This window comes from Lissotriton vulgaris, chromosome 3_1, assembly GCF_964263255.1.
Source record: "Lissotriton vulgaris chromosome 3_1, aLisVul1.2, whole genome shotgun sequence".
NCBI classification, from domain to species: Eukaryota; Metazoa; Chordata; class Amphibia; order Caudata; family Salamandridae; genus Lissotriton; species Lissotriton vulgaris.
In genome coordinates this window covers 1368918443-1368935400 of record NC_141689.1, presented here as the reverse complement: position 1 = coordinate 1368935400, position 16958 = coordinate 1368918443, and the positions used below count along the sequence as shown (strand labels likewise).

The 16958-nt window shown below is 48.1% G+C and overlaps 1 protein-coding gene across 1 annotated transcript in view; it reads right to left on the bottom strand.

Annotated features, from left to right (window-relative positions):
- LOC147727913 (coiled-coil domain-containing protein 17-like) overlaps positions 1–16958 on the bottom strand; it is a 751707-nt gene that overhangs the window by 151868 nt on the left and 582881 nt on the right. The gene's annotated exons all lie outside the window — the stretch shown is intronic.

Genomic DNA, 16958 nt, shown 5'->3' with positions numbered 1-16958 from the left:
TGGGAGAATAGGCGCAGGATGTGGAACGGGAGGAGGAGTTTGTTGTTGCGGAAGTGGGTGTAGATTATCTCGGGGTGGGGTGCCGTCAGCGGGTGGTGCAGGGACACGTGGATTTGTATATGCGGGAGCTACGTCGTCTAAATAGGAAGAAAGGAATATGTCTTCTGCGGTCTTGTGACGTAATTTAGTCGGGAGCAATGGAGGGGGCAGATCCTTCGGTATTTCCGGAGTGGCCTTAGGTAAACCCTCGGCCAGAAGAGGATACATACCATTCATAAGAGTGTTTCGTTGTCGGTCTACTTGTTCTGCTTTTACTCATATCCCCTCTTCAACTAATACGTTTTCTCGGGCTTTGTCTGAATCCTCTCTACTTTTCTCTGCTTTTCTGAGTGCTTTCTCTGTCCGTCTGTGTGATTCTTTACGCCATAGTTCAATGGCATCTTTCTGTGACTGTCTGGCTTTCTTTTTCCATAATGCTTCTTCTACTCTCATGATGCAATCGGCATCCCATGTCCCAGTAGCGGGCCATCTCTGATTCTCTGCTAAATCTTTGGTCTAATCCACCCATAAATCGAGATATAATACAGCATCTAGGCCGTGTTTGTGGTACATAAAATACCCTGGAGTGTCCCTGGGTGGAATGGGAACAGCTTCCTCAAGTATCCCTTTTCTAGTTCCTATCTGTCTTAGTTTGGAGAACAGCGGCATGTTTCAGCCGTGCTACTTGGTACTTGATACTTACTCGGACTTGGGCACAACTAACACAATAAACACAATAATGTAGATCGAACAATCACTCATACCACGACATTAAAACACATTTAAACATTTTGAAAAACGAACAACAATAACTAGAATAAAACTAGCTACCTGCATACTCGATATACTGCTAAACAGTACAGATACACCGCTAAACAGTGCAGACCGGGTCTGCTTACCCAAACCCGTCTTGACCGGGCACAAATTAATGCACTCGTCTAGATGCGTCCCCAGCAACGGTACTCACCGGGAAGCACGGAACGGAAGGCCTCGGAAACTCGATACTGGACTGGACCGGACTGGACTCGACTCGACTCGTGACGTAGGTACTTCGGAACTTCGGAACTGGTGGGCCTCTGAACACCTCGGACTCTGCTCTCTCAGCTAGGCTCTGGTCGGGATCCTCCGCACTCCTCACCGCCTCGTCTGGGTGTCGATCGCAGCCTCAGTCACCTCCGTTGGCCTGAGGGAGATACAGGAAATCCTGCGGGTACGCGTAGTTGTCCGTCCGGCTGTGGCAGGGGACCGGGCCTGCAACGCACCGCCGGCGCGTAAGGTGGGGGAGGGGCCCTGTTCGGGCGCCAATTATGTGGTAAATTTAAATTACCTATACTTAATTTATGCGGTAAAGTTCAATAAGAATAACTCAGTCACAAATAAGAGGCAGAATCCGGGGTATCTGAGTTTTGGAAGGGTTTTATTCCTTAAAAAGGAATTGGTTCAAACCAGGTATCATGATCCATCACCACAAGGGTTCAGGAAGGAAAATGGACATGGACATGTACAATGCTTTAATAACAGAACATCATATATATAGTCAATGCATTACAGTAGAGATAGATGCAGAAGGCGTAACAGCTGAGAGAAACGAGATAAGAACACATGTACGTAACAGAAGGCGTGCATGAGGGCGTACACGGAGGTGTGTGTTAGACAACGTCACTTGAAACGTATCACAGGTGGGTGGATCCATAGATGAATCCTGCAGTGTCAGCAGAAATATGTGGCAGAGATGCGCGCGCAGCAGCATGACGTGTAATTGACGTGGAACTGGAGGGTGAAGGGGACTTGACATTTAGCCCTACATGAGGAGACAGAAGTCTGGGGTGTCAGAACAACCTAATCCCAAATCATATCTAATATCTTGTGTTTGAGGAACTGTACTATCTAGAAGGAAAGGTCTCTCGGGCAGAGGCTATTCTATACTGACTGCTAGTGCGTGCATATGCGACTACGTGTCTACATGAGATGCGAGGGGCCATGGGCCTACCATGGTAACAGGAGCTATGAATTACTTGCATGGAGACAGTGAGGCCGGGCCCTTTGCTCTGCAGCTGGGAAGAATGTTTTCCTAAACTACTAGACAGGAATGTATTTTCGAGGAGCGGAGCAGATAACTTGAAGGCTGAATACAGTCTTGGCAGGCAAGCAGGCCGAGCCAGGCACCGCTCGCCGCACAGGGAGTAAGGCAGAGGTCAGGAAGCAGCAGACTGTAGGTTTCAGAAACAGAAGGCAGAAAGGGCTCGATGGCAGGAATCAGGGCCTAACTCACCAGAGCGAGTAAAACATGAAAAGTGCACCTTGTAAAGACGTTGGCAAGGCACACTTAGGAACCGAATATCCGACCCATTCATGGTGGATCTGAAAGAGGACATGTTAACGTTGGATGCAAATGTATTTGCGTCTTCATAGCTGGAAGTGGAGGGAACATACATGTACTTGAAGCACGTACATGGAGCCGTTGGGGTCTACGATAGGGGACACAATTGATCATGAAAATTCATATTACCTCAAGGTTCTACAACTCAGAGGTCAGTCCAGGGATGCTAAATTCTGGAATACCAAGGTCTATATTATGGAAGTGCCCCAGGTGTACAACAGGCATTTTCACCTGCTTTGAGCACCTCTGATGCACTTTGGTATTACAAAAGGGGCCGCAGACACTTGTGCATCCCCTTTTGTAATACTGATAGTGCTGGCACACATAAATCGTCAGCTCTATCTTCAGAGGGTGTTCTGTCATTTGCATGGGGGTGTGGCTCCATGCAAACTAGGGAATCCTTTTACCTCTTATTATAGATGCACGGGTGCAGCCTGGCTGATGAGGGCTTTTAGCGCGAAACCGGTTCCAGGATGCTTGTTTCCTATCCAGTCAAGACATGGATTGGCAGTTCGGGCTGGACTGTTACCATGAGAAACAGGATGATGGATTCAACCCAGATCTGTGACTGGTGGTGAGTGTCTGAAAAGTTTCAGTGCTCCGTCGATCATCTCCTTGTATTTGCTTTGTTTGCCAAAGTTGGGAGGGTATGCCCAGACGTGGGTTCCTTGCTCACTTTGCCACTGGATTCAAGCTGGCCTGGCTGATGAGAGCTTATTTGCTCGAAGCCGGTCCCAGGATGCTTGTTTCCAGTCTAGGAAAGACATGGCTTGGCAGTTCAGGCTGGACTGTTCCCATGAGGCACAGGGTGAAGACTGATTTGCATATAACTGTGTCTGAACTGGGGTGGCGAAATGAGCTAAAGAACGATGATGGATTCACTCCAGATCCGTGACTGGGGATGAGAGGCTTAAAAGTTTCAGCGCTCCGCCCATCATTTCCTTGTGCTTGCTTTGTTTGCCCTAAGTTGGCAGGGTATGTCCAGACGTAGGTCCCTTGCTCACTTTGCCATTGGATTCAAGCTAGCCTGGCTGATGAGTCCTGTTAGCCCGAAACTGGTCCCAGGATGCTTGTTTCCGCTCCATGAAGACATGGCTTGGCAGTTCGGACTGAACTGCTTCCATGAGGCACAGGGTCAACACTGATTAGCACATAGCTGTCTCTGAGCTGGGGTGACGAAGTGAGCTAAAGAACGATGATGGATTCAACCCAGATCTCTGACTGGGGGTGGGTGTCTGAAAAGTTTCAGCGATCCATCCATCATCTCCTTGTGTTTTCTCTGTATTATAGATGTGGGCGCAGAGGCAAAGAAGTTGTCAGGAGTTGCACTGACAGTGGGCCACCTAAAAAGTGGACCCCTCCCTGGCAGAAAGCTCTTGCAGGACATCCTGAAAGGGGATCTCTAATCCTTCCCCTTCCAAAGTGCAGAGGGTCTCCCACCTGCACTGTGAAACACAGAGCGGCTTCAAAGCAGCTGCTCTGTTTTTTATTACATGACTGCTCTGTCCTAAAGGCAGTACAAGCTTGCGCCTGCCCTGGGGGAAGCACGTTTATTCTAATATAGTGCATTTTCCTTGTTTGCACCTGGTGCACATTTAAAAAAAATAAGTATTTTATTTATGCCAGTTGCTAATCAATACTTCTGTTGTTGTACATCCAGCTATGTCCATCATAACAGTTGATAATATATATGTACACACCTTTGTCCCCATATACTGTAAATAGATGACATGTCGTCAATACAGAAAAAGGCCTGAGGGATTGATACAATGTGGTACCACAATATACATAAACCACCACAGCTTGAGGTCAACCACACCCCACCTGTCTCACCCTAACCCTGCCAACAAGTACGCTGCTTTTGTCCAACTTACCCTCATGTACGTATCCTCATCACCATGACTACTGTGTTCTTCGGATTTTATCATGTCTGTCTGCGTAGTCACTGCTGTCTCCTGTCCCACCTCCCTCTCCCCTTGTTGCTCTCGAGCCCATGACACAAATGGTTCCCATGTATCTTTAGGTCTTGACGCTGATGGCATCAATTCTAGAAACATGGTTAGTTGTGTATGCCTGAATGTAACATCACATAGCCATTCTTTAATGCTGGGTGTACCTCTTCTCCCCCAATGTATTGCTACACATCTTTTAGCGAATAGAAGCAGCATCGCATGTTGCTTACTCTTCCCGACCAGTGTTTCTTTTACGTAACCAAGTAGTCCCTGAATTGGGTCTGGGACATCTGGTGTGCCTATAATCTCATGATTTGTTAAGAATATACTAACCCAATATGTCGCAACCTGTGGACAACTCCACGCCATATGAAGAACGAGGCAGAGGCAGCGCCACACCTGGCACACATTTTAAAAGGTGCACCTGATGCAAACAAGAAAAATGCACTGTATCTGTGCTAAGCACCAAGGTGCTCTGTGCTCGGGACCTGTGCTGGAGTCGTTTCCATGACCAAGGCTAAGACTAACCCAAATCCAACTAGCCGGGTACTGGCCTAGGGGCAAAGTAGGATACAGCAGACATACAGCAGAGATTTTCCAAGCCTGCGGAGTCCCATGTGGCTGGAGGCATGGGCATGGTCCATGAGGCAGCAAGCTTGGAACAGTGAGCTGTGAGGAACTGAACAGAGATCCGGAACCAGTAGTAAATCTTTGGAGGATGGCTATCTTGAGTAGGTAAAGTTGGGTGCAGACCTTAGTGATACAGTGCGCTCAAAGTTCCTTGCTCATACAATGGAGCTTCTACATACTTCTACTACATGCATTTTTAAAAATATTTCTTTATTGGTTTGCAACGTTACATCAAAAGAATTGATAATTGATTCTCTCATTTTGACTTAACAATGTGTACAAACTACAATTTGACATTTTCCCTCAAACATATTGTCAACAAAATAATTAAGTAAACAAAGTGATTACAAATGTTTGGTTAATTGTTCTCAGAAAAGCTGGAGTATAACACTTGCTGTACACATTTCTACTGGTTCTCTTTGTCAAGGTAAGGTTGTCCACATGCATGGGCTAAATATGTTGCGATGCATATAAACAACATGCTTACAGTTGAGGTATTCATTCAATCATCTTTATTACCGTCCACTACAGTAAAACGTTTTGTCCAAGAGGTCTTGACCCTGTTAAGGACGATCCTTGCAGTAGTCACTGTACCAGTTGAAGATAGAGGGTATGCTAGAACTTACATTGGTCTGAGCAGGCTAGAATGACACCCTGCCCAGACCAGGAAGTCTGTAGGGTCTCTACAGCCAGGCTGCTCAATGCAGACAGGCTGGACAAACCTAAGTGCGCATGTGTGTTTTGGTCGGCCTGAGAAGTGGGCCAAACACACAAGAGCACTTAGAGAGTGCACATAGCACTCCTCCTACTACACCCTCCCATGCCCCTGCCCTGCCCCACCCTACTCCACCTTTGCGGAGGAGCCGCCCATGGATTGACATGCAATTTTGGCCTGGCGGCTGTCTCCACTGTTCTGTGCCAACGGTGAAACTAGTTATTGTGAACTGGCTCTATTTTACCTCCTCTGTTCAAAAAGGGTGGTCCAGCTCACCTAGGAAACTATAGACTGAGTGCCAGTTTGGAGATGGATGCTAAGGTTTACACCAAAATCCTGGTGAGTGAACTAGAGATCTGAGACACTGATGAAGTACTGTTACCATTTTATCAGATTTGTTTTCGGTCATTCTGTACCATAACCAACATCCTTATAACCTTATCAGTCGTGATCTACAGCTCTATCCTCACCATTAAAGGAAAAAGTTTGTCTGCTTTCGTTTTTAAATGGCAACAATGATGGCTCAGTCAAGCCCATGGCAGAAGCTTATATCTTGGGATATCCAGGGCTTTAAGTGGGCCGAGTCTCACCGGATCTGAGCATCGGCAGTTTTTTTAGGGGGCCTCGAAACGGGTCCCTATTGGGCTCTGTTTGGTGCCCTGGCACAGGCAGTCCATTTTTCCTGCACTGCAGTGACAGCAGGCACATCAATGTGCTCTGCTCACACTGCTCACTTCTCACTAGTGGAGAAGTTACGGCATGACGTCATGTCAGGTGAGCATCGTAGGAGAAGGGAAATCCTTTAAAAAGAATCATTTTATCTCTGGATTTCCCTTCTTTTTTTGAAACTCAGGAGCAGCAACATTGTCTTGGTGTCACCAGGGCTTTAAGTGGGTGCTTTTCAATATTATATACAACAAGCCATAGTTGCTGCTTATTTGTGTTATGCAAATAACAACAATTGACAAAGCCAATAGTCCTGCCTTGTAGGTATGATGTTACTTGTTGAATCATATATCTGAATGCAATGATAGAAACAGCAAAATGCAAGTCGGGCGGCACACTATGCTAAGCACAGATTTTCAGCTTATGTGTTTTTATGCCACAGCCTTAATTACATTGACCCCGCCCCTTTGAGAGACCCCCCAGTTTTTTCATTTCACTTAAAGCCCTGGGGATATCCCAACATGACTTTTGTTAGCAATTCAGTTGGTGTATCAAGGAACTTGGTTCAGGGTAAAACTAGGGAGTAAATTATTATAAAGGTAGCAGTGGTACAATTGTCGCACATCCACAACAAGTAATATAGAGTAAGTAGTAATGTAATATCACTGTTTATTCATGATATCACACTTCGCTCCCTGTGGTGTCACCTAAGACGGCTGACAAATCAATCATCAATCTTAATTAATCAATCTTAATTAATGGAAGCATGTCACTTTATTTGTAAATTATGTTCAAGGAGAAAGTAATTTTATTATTTTTCCAGCAGCCAACAAACAGAATATTGTAACATTAAAAATAGCTGTTGATACATTCTTTTTTTAAAAACATTTGTATTTGCATTTTGGTTATAACTCAACAGTACAGTCATGTAATTCTTTGTACTCATCCCCCTACACCCTCCCCCACCCCTCCACATTCCAACTTTGCTGATACTTTACATATCCTATTAGTCCAGAGTTCGTAAAATCGATATACAAAGGCTTCTTAGAGTATCCATCCAAGCCATATGTAGGACTTTTAAGCAGTGTTGCATCCTAGTGCTGAGCTCATCGTTCTCCCAGCCCCCCATCCAATCCGTGATAACAACGCCACCTGGCCCAGACCTTACGGAACTTTCCAGGGCACCCTCTAGATTTGTAGGTCACTCTTTCAGCAGCCATATAGAGATCCAAGCCTCATCTCCATTCCTCCAGTTCCGGGGGGGGTCGGCGACCCCCAGTACCTTGCTATATCCCTTTTGGCCACCACCAGGGCAAGAACCAGGAAGGTTAGGAGAGGGCGGGGAAGGTCTATGACGTTAGTCATTCCCAGAAGGGCCAGCTTGGGCTCCTGGACAAGTGGGACCTCCAATATTTCTCTCAACTCCCCAAATATGTGGTTCCAGTAGTTTTGAATCACGTCACATGCCCACAGTATGTGGTAAAAGTCTCCTTTGTCGCTATGGCAGCGTAGGCATGTGGTGTCTTCCACTTCCCCATTCTCTGGAGTCTCACCCTGTCATAGTATGTCCTGTGTAATATATTGTATTGGATGAGACGTAGCCTGGACTTGATCGCCACCTCCCTGGGGTGCATCAATACTATGTCCCAGTCTAGGTCATCCAGTTCTCCCACTTCGTCCTCCCACGTGCGTCTAAGTGTCGCCAGATCCCCCAGCATATTATTGGTTAAGGTTTTATAGGTGAGTGAGACCGCCTTCCCCTGGACCTGTTCCTGTAGGAGTCGACCCTCTAGTGGTGCATATTCTGGGAGCTCAGGTAAGTGTATGTTTTGAGTCCGCCAAGCATTGCGCAACTGTATGTATTTGTATATCTGTGTGTGCTGAAGCCCAAACTCCGATTTTAGCGTCAGGAAGGTCTTTAGTTCCCCCCTGGCTACCACATCTCCAATGGTGGAGATTCCAATGTCATCCCACCGCTTAAATCCCTTGAGTTTATAAAGTTTGGTCAGCCATTTGCAGTACCATAGAGGCGTCTGCCGGGTGGGCTTCTTCTCCCAGCCAGTACGTTTTGTGGCCTTGTTCCAAGCAAGCAATGTAATAAGAGTCACAGGAAGAAGTTGTCCCCTCCCAGCCCCCCCGTATAGATAGTACAGTATATTGTGTGGAGACAGTTTGTGTCGTTCTAGGGCATATGTGGGGTGGTTTGCCTGGGTATGTAGCCATTCATTTATCGGGGTCATGTGTTCCGCCCAATAATAGGCCTCCAGATTAGGTAATGAGATTCCTCCGCTGTACTGGTGTCTCTGTAGGGTATTTAGTGCTATTGTAGGTTGTTTACCCAGCCAAAGGAAAGCCCTGAGATACGAATGCATTCTAGGTAGCAGTGTTTCCGGTAGCGGGTAGTATTCATCCTGTAGGGCGTATAAGTATTTGGGGAGGATGATCATCTTATACATCGCCGCTCGGCCTAATAGCGTAAGCGGCAACTGTCTCCAGCGGTCCATGTCCGCTACAAAATTCAGAACGATCCTTTCCATGTTTTTCTGCAGGGAGAGTTTTCTGTCAAGGGTGATGTAAATCCCGAGGTACTGAAAGCCTTCTGTAGTCGTAATTAGTTGCCTTGGCAATGTTGTCCAGGTTTCCCTGCCCCGTGGGTCGTACAAGACCGATTTATGACAATTTATTTTGTATCCGGAGTGTTCCCCATATCGTTCCAATTCCATGAAAAGCTCAGGCACAGTGGTCTCCGGGTGGGTAATATACACAAGGACATCATCCGCATAGAGGGATAGCTTCTCTTGTGTGGGGTCAGTATCCGTTTTGCTGAATCCAATAATCTGTGGGTTTTGTCGAATCCTGGCCGCCAGTATCTCAATGGTTAGCGTGAAGAGGAGGGGGGACAGAGGGCATCCCTGTCGGGTCCCCCTCTGGATCTGAAATTCACTGGACAGTTTACCATTTACCCTCACCCTAGCTCGGGGTACAGTATAGAGGAGCTGGACCCAAGTCCGAAATTTTGGACCAAAGCCGAATTTATGCATGACTCCCTCTCAGAACGGCCAGTGGACTGTGTCGAAGGCTTTTTCAGCGTCCAGGGAGAGAAACCAGTGTGGCGTCTCTCTGTCCCGCACCTCCTGCAGCCATTTGTGAGTGCGTCGGAGGTTCAGCTTGGTGGCCCTGTCCGGCAGAAAGCCAGTTGGGTCTAGGTGCATGAGGTTTGGAATCACCGACCGGAGTCGTAGTGCCAAGATGGTTGCGAGGAGTTTTGCCTCCGTGTTCAGGAGGGAAATGGGGCGATAGGACGCACGTCGCCAAGGAGAGGTCCGGTGGGAGCCTCCCTTCCCAAGAAGCCCCGGAGAAGAGGTTCCTCAAGTGGGGAGCCAGAAGGTCGGCCGTGCACTTGAAGAATTCCGCCGGAAAGTCATTCGGTCCCGGAGCCCTCCCCGGTCTTAATCTAGCAATGGCCTCAGAAATGTCATCTATAGTGAAGTCAGACTCTAGTGTCGTGAGGGCCTCAGGGTCCAACAATGGGAGGTCAACCCGTTCCATATAATGTAGGGCCTCCTCGCAGGTCCCTAGGTCTCTTGCAGTATGGAAGTTCTCGTAATGCAGAGCAAAAGCATCGGCAATGTGTGTATCCATGCTAACAAGGGCCCCTTCCGAGTCTCTAACCCGGTCTACCCATCTATCCGCCCGTTCCTTTCTACTGAGCCACGCCAGGAGCTTGCCCGATTTATCACCTAAATCATAGAGGCGGTGGAGGGTTGCCAGGTGCTGAGTCTTAGCCTCCTCCGTTACCAGTTCTCTAAACAGTTTCTGCTTGTCAACCAGTCTCCGAAGATTTCCGATATCCCTCAAACTCAGATAGTCTTTCTCTAGGTCCAAGATTGCTCGTTCTATTTCTGCTACTTCCCCCTGCAGTTTCCTTCTTTCCTCTCCCAACCTATTTTGTATCCTGTCGCACATCACAGGCTTCAGGGCTTCCCATAGGGTCACTCCTGAATCAACGGACCCTTCGTTTTCGGCTATATAGACCTTGACATCCGCTCTCACTCCTCTCAGTATCGGTGCTTTTTGGAGGTCCCAGGCGGCAAGGTGCCAAGAGGCCATACCCGTACCCTGAATGTGACCCAATCTCACTAACAGTGGTGAATGGTCAGAGATTCCTCTCGCCTGGTATTCCGCTGTTGTGTCTACCGTCAAGTGCTGTCTGGACATGAATATGTAGTCCAATCTGTCGAATGCCCTGTGGGCAGCTGAGTAGAAGGAATATGCGTTGTGTCTTGAATGTAACCATCTCCAGACATCCGTGAGACCTATGGTCGTCATCAACTGGGCAAGGGGGGTCCGATTCCCTCTCGCAGCCGGTGTCCCCGACCGGTCCCTCTCCATTTCCATTACGTCGTTAAAGTCCCCTCCTACTACCTGAATGGTGTCGGCCGTGTCAAGGAGTATGTTGGTCAGTGTACTAAGTGTGTTTGCCTGTAACTTTGGCGGTGCGTAGACTGATATGAGAGTGTATGTGCGCCTGAACCCCGACACAAGTCCCCAACGGGTCGACCCAGGTGCGTGTTATACTGAACGGGGTGGTGTTTTTTATAAGGATTGCTACCCCTCTCGAATCAGTGGTGTAGCCCGCATGTGCCAGCACTTTATGGCATCCCCTGGCTATAAAAGGGCAATTATGTCTCTTGAGATGGGTTTCCTGTAGGAAAGCAACATCTGGGTCTAGTCTTTTCAGGTATGAGTTGACCAAACCCCTCTTTATTTTGTTTCCGAGTCCGTTCACATTCCAGGTTAGGACACTAATCCTTCCACTGTCTGTGGATGAAGCAGTTACCGCATTTGCCATTCTGGGGTATGACCAGAGTTGTGTGGATGGTTTCCGGTGTGAGAGTGTAACATGGAGCACCAAGGCACATGACTGCATTCAACCAACTGTTCCCCCCTCCCCCCCAACCAGAGTCCCCCCAACAAAGCTGTTCCAACATCCCCCTCCCCACCCTCGCCCTCCCCACCTTCCCCCCCCCCGTCCATCCCATCCGTGCAACCATTGACCAATAGGACTTTCAGGTGGTAAAGGTCAGTCGCCCTCTCAATGAAATCCCCAACTAAACTACCTCCAGGGCTCTAACGAGAGCCCCTGTAGGGTTGATCGTGTGGTGACTGCCCCGTATCCTGTGGTCAGGGGGACCCGTGCCCTGCAGGGCGGTGGGGTCGCCAACGAAACTCACTAACAATGATGTGAGTCAATACAAAAAGAAAAGTGCTTGTAACTTGCGTGTCCCCAGCAGCGGTGTGCTGCTGTCTCGGATATCAGTTCCAAACTTCCTCAGGAGTGGGAGTCTTGTGTTTCGGTGTCATGTTCGTCCGTTATGCCAGTTGCCCCCTGTTCCATCTCTCGGATTGCCTCGGCCAGTCGGTGTAGCGAGTGGTCTGTTGATTCTTCCACATCCAACAGAAGTTCACTTCCCATGTTTTCCATCTCCGCGCCAGTGTGGTGGGCCAGACAGCCGAACCTGGACCCCTTCTCCGGCAGTTCATTTGTGGGCGCATCCCGGCCTCGTCCTCCCTGAAGCGTCGCGTGGTGCTCCGGATAAGGTGACGGGTGTGAGCCTCGTCTCATTCTCGGGATTTGGGACCTTTGTGTCTTGGGCGAACCCCTCCGGAAGTTGTCCGCCGCCATTTCTGTTCGGATTCTGCGACCTGCCTCCTCGGCCTCTCGGAGCGGGGGCGCTCCTCTAGCCACTGCCAGGATTCCTCTGGTTGATTGAAGAAGTGGGACTTGCCTTTGAACAATACTTTCAATTTTGCTGGGAAGAGCAACATGTACGATATATGCAGATCTCGCAGTTTTGCTTTAACCGAGTCGTAGGACCGCCTCTGTTTCTGGACGTCCTGGCTATAGTCTGGGAAGATCATGATAGTTGTGTTCTCCAGTCTAAGTTCCCCTTTTTTTCTGGCTTCCCGGAGGATGAGGTCCCTGTCCGCATAGTTAAGGAAGCGCGCAATGATCGGCCGGGGTCGTGCCCCCTCCGGCGGTTTCATCAGCAAGGCCCTATGCGCCCTTTCAATGACGAAACAATTCGAAAAATGGGCCTGCGGGAACGTCGATCTTAGCCAGTTATGCAAGAAGGCCGCTACATCAGTCTTTTCAATGCCCTTCCTAAAGCCCACGAAGCGAAGGTTGTTGCGCCTCGTCCTGTTTTCGGCTTCGTCCACCCTCCACAGCGTCTGTCTGTGTGATGCCTGTAGCTCCGCCATATCCTTACGGAGGGTGGTGATAGAGTCCTCCGCTTCACCAATTCTGGTCTCCGCCGTCGTCACCCTCTCAGTTAAATTTCGGAAGTCTTGGCGCAATAATAGGACTTCAGAGCCCACCTCACCTATTTTAGTCTCCAGCGCCGCTCTAGAGTCTTGTATATCTGTCCTGGAGGCCCGGATCGCCTCCAGAAGCATGGCCGTGTCAGTGCGTGTTCCCGGCAGCACCTGGGTCGTCTCCTTTTGCGCCCGCGTCGTGGCGTAGCTCTCCATGGTTTCTTGTCTAGCCGGTCTCGCCACCGATTCCCTCTACCCCATTTCGTTTCTTGGTCGTGGCCAAAGTCGCTTGGGGTTGCCAGACGAGCCGGGGAGGGGGGGAGGGAGTTCGCCTCAACCAACTTTAGCCCGATAGGTCTGCGGGCGAGATGTAGGCCGAGCGGCGGGGACAAGGCGCGGCCTGTGCGATCAGCCACTGTTCTCCGTTGCACCGATAGTACGTCCGCCCCACCAGTCTGGGCCTTCTGTGGGCAATGGGCTCCCTCTTCAACAGTTAATGGTGGTGAGTGACCCTCTGGAGGTTCAATTCAACAGGTCCGGGGAGAGTGATCCCCAGCAAAATATAGGTGGGTCTCCAGGCTCAGAGGGGCACTTCATGCACAGTCATGCGTTTCCCGCCGTTCGAGCCCCTCTAGTAATGGCGCAGATTTTCCTGTTCGAGACCCCCGTGCGGCGGGCAGTTTTGCAGGCCAAACCCCCCAGGGGCGACGGTCAGGAGCACTTCGAGTGACGGGGGCCTCCTCCTCAGCAGCGCGGCCCTCCCAATCACTTGTATATGGCCAGCAGTTCTTCTCCGGTGGGGGCCCTAGCCAGCTCTTCACTCGGTCCGGCGGGGGTGGGGTGGGGGGTTGGGGGGGGGGGGGTGAGGGGAGGGCAGTCTCTCACTCACCAGCCGGTGCGATTGCCACGAGGTCCGGCGGCCGTTCGTCAGCTGGGTCCCTTGCACCGGCCGATCCCTGTCCCAGGCGGGGCCCTCCCGTAAAGCAGCGCGCCTCTCCGGGGCCGGGTGCAGCAGTACGGGCAGGCCAGGCACTGGTCTCGGGGGGCCCACCTCTGGATCTCCTGGACTGCACCTCCTCTCGGCCTCTCTTGGGTCGGAGGTCTCCTAAACCCGCTCCGCTGCGGCTCCCCCGCAGTCCACATGTCGCCGCCGCCGGCCCCTCGCCTGGCGGCAGGCCCCGTCGGACGTTTCTCTAGGCCGCCGCAACCGCCGGCCGCCGCCACCCCTCAGATAGCTGCTCACCCGGGGTAGGGGGGGCGGAGGGTGCCAGATCTCTCCGCTGCCGGCCGGACCCCCCCTATGGTCCCGAGGGCGAAGGAGCACCGCAGGCAGCAGGCCCCGAGGTCGGGGTGGAGTCAGACTAGGGCAGAAGAAGTTTTCCCGGTCGCCATCTTAGGGAAGTGATCTCGCTCTGGCGTATTTCCCCCCTTTGGCCGATTACCGCCTGTAATCGCTCAAAATGTTCGGAATTTCGGCAGCAGAAGTGTCGGAGCTAGCCCAGACTTCAGTTTTGGGTTAGTTTGGAAGATTTGGCAGGATTAAGTTGTCGGATTCACGCAGTACACCGGGAGCCGAGCCGAAGCACGTCCTACTGCTCCATGCTGTTGGCCACGCCCCCCGCTGTTGATGCATTCTTATAGTTAAATCTGAACAGCCAACATGTGCCTTGTCCATGCTTGGGACAGTTTCAAGGCTATAAGGATTTAAAAATAGATTATTATAAAATAATACCTAGGGTGTTCAGTTCTGTCCATACTTTGGTGAAAAAGGTGTATCATAATCAGAAGTAAATTATAACATGATTGAAAGAGTGTATTAGTATATGAGAAAACTTTGAAAGTGCATTCAAAATAAATAACCAGCACCAAATTGTTTGAAGAGGTGGAACTGCCAATGCATCCAATTTAACAAGTTCATAACACTATTTCTTTAGTAATGGGTGATATTTCTCTGTGTGGGTGATCAAATATACACTTGAACAAATATTAACAAATATTAATTTGAAGGTTCTAACCAGTGAGAGAAGGAAATAAAGTTTTTTGTTAAATCCTATTGTGCAATGGCCAATTGCAGGATATGGGTGGCTAATGCAGGAACTTTAAAAGCCTTGTTGAAGAACATCCTTATGCAACAGGCTGGGCAGCATCTAATCTCTAAGCAGAATTTTCATCAGTGGCATAAGGTTCTTGATCTACAGAGAGCTCAGGAAAATGAAATGTCTTACACAACATGTGATGCATTAGAAGCAACACAGATGAAGGTTATTTCACTTGAGTAAGACTATACAGGATGATCAATGAAGAAACAGTAAGTTATTGTATTGACAGGCATGCTCACCACAGTACTAATACTATATCCTGGGTGACTATGTACAGTATCATTAAGTTAAGATTTATACTTTGACAATAAGGTCACAGAAGGATAGGTGGAAATCAATGACTCCCTGTGAGATACTAGTATACTATGCTATGCTGTATGTGAGAGTATGTTGCATATTATATATGAGTATCACACAGTATTTAGGGAAAGATAGCATATACATGTATTTATTGTACATTTTTATAATATGCAACTCAACTGGGAGTTTGTTGGCTCTGTACATCAGAACAACATGGGGGTGAGCTTTTATCCGGTGACATGTAGGATGTTGACGACTGCCTCTAAAACTTGTTCCACTGCTGATGATGTTTGCCATATTATGTGAAAATGAAAAAACCAATTGCGATATTCATGCTACCTTGAAAGAATGAAAATAGCCTTGAGAAAGCCCTGGCTTTACTTGCCCCACAGGGTGAAACACGTGTCGGCTGTTCTGTCTTTCTGATTCTAAAACATAAATAAATGAGTGAAAATGGAGAAAACTCAGTGGAAATTTATCAATAAAAGACATCTTGTTCACTCAATCTAATTGGTCTTGCTGTATCTTATGGAATTAAGTATAGACTACCCATTGATGGGAGCAAATTGAAACATTTGGAAAAGGAGGAACACATGCTCACAAACGTTTTATCACTTTTGCTTCTTTAAAGGCTGGGGAGGTCCAGAGCCTTGAGCAAACCTTTCCTCCATAAAGTAATTGGGATATATGTCCAGTCTCAGGATCTCTGGATCTTAATTTCTTCTTTCGATAACTTTCAAAGAGGTGAATATTTAGTTTGTCAGAACTAGAGGATGACTATTGGGCATCCAAGATGCAGTAGAGTGTTCCATATGGATGGGGCTGCGCCTGAGAAAGGTTATGTAGAGGCTTTGAAGGATCTGAAGTTCTTGATTTCCAGCCTACACTTCTTCCTGCTTCTAAGATTCTTTTGTGTCATCACAGATTTTGAGAGACGCTGAGAGGTATTCTGAGTTTTAGTTTTGTATGATTTTTAAAAGTAATGCAATACAAACTTGAGTTTTATTCTGGCCCTGAGAGGTAGCCAAAGAAAGTTCTTCGAGACACAGATAATATGATTATTTGTTCTGGGTCCGGATATCATACTGGTCGCAGTATAAAGGATGGCTTTCATGGGCACTGGAGAAGAGCTGCGGATGCAAGAGACAGGACTTCTCATAATCTACCCTAAATAGGTTGTGACAAATATATCTTAAGTTATTAGACCCTGCAGAGAAGGAGTGGCCTTTTGTTTTAACATTTGTTCTTTGCAAGCCCTTAGTCCATTTGCCAATTATCTGTAAGCTGCATGTGCACATTTTGCTGAATTCTCAGTGCTCTAGAAATTATTATGATTGTTTTTAATATTTGACGTCATATGTAAAAAGATGCTGGAATATGCTCCTGCATTTTTTACAATCTATTTTGTTTTTTTATTTCTGAAATTAATACCCTCTGTAATGTGAGGTTTTTATCAATCATATAATGAAAAATATTCTCATTTTCTCAACTTTGGAAGGATAAACAGAGGTATCACTTCTGTTAGGACTCAGAGTTGCAACCCGCAGATCACACACATATCTCAGCAGTGAGTGCTCTGAGAAAGAGGCCTGTTATTCCTGCCAGAAATCAACCTTTTTGCCAGTGAACTTGCACAAGATGATGAGCCACCCAAAAGTCCCATTAGATAGCTTCAGCCTCAAACAAAAATTGTGAGAGTGCTGTTAATTAAACATGGAATTTCACATTTATTCTTTCCCATTATTTCTTTCTGAAGAGGGCAATATGTTACTTTTAAAAATGGAATATAAGAAGTACATAAGCTTGTATAACATGTGGTATAATAAGATAATCAACCGCCATAGCTCTTCAAAGGTCCC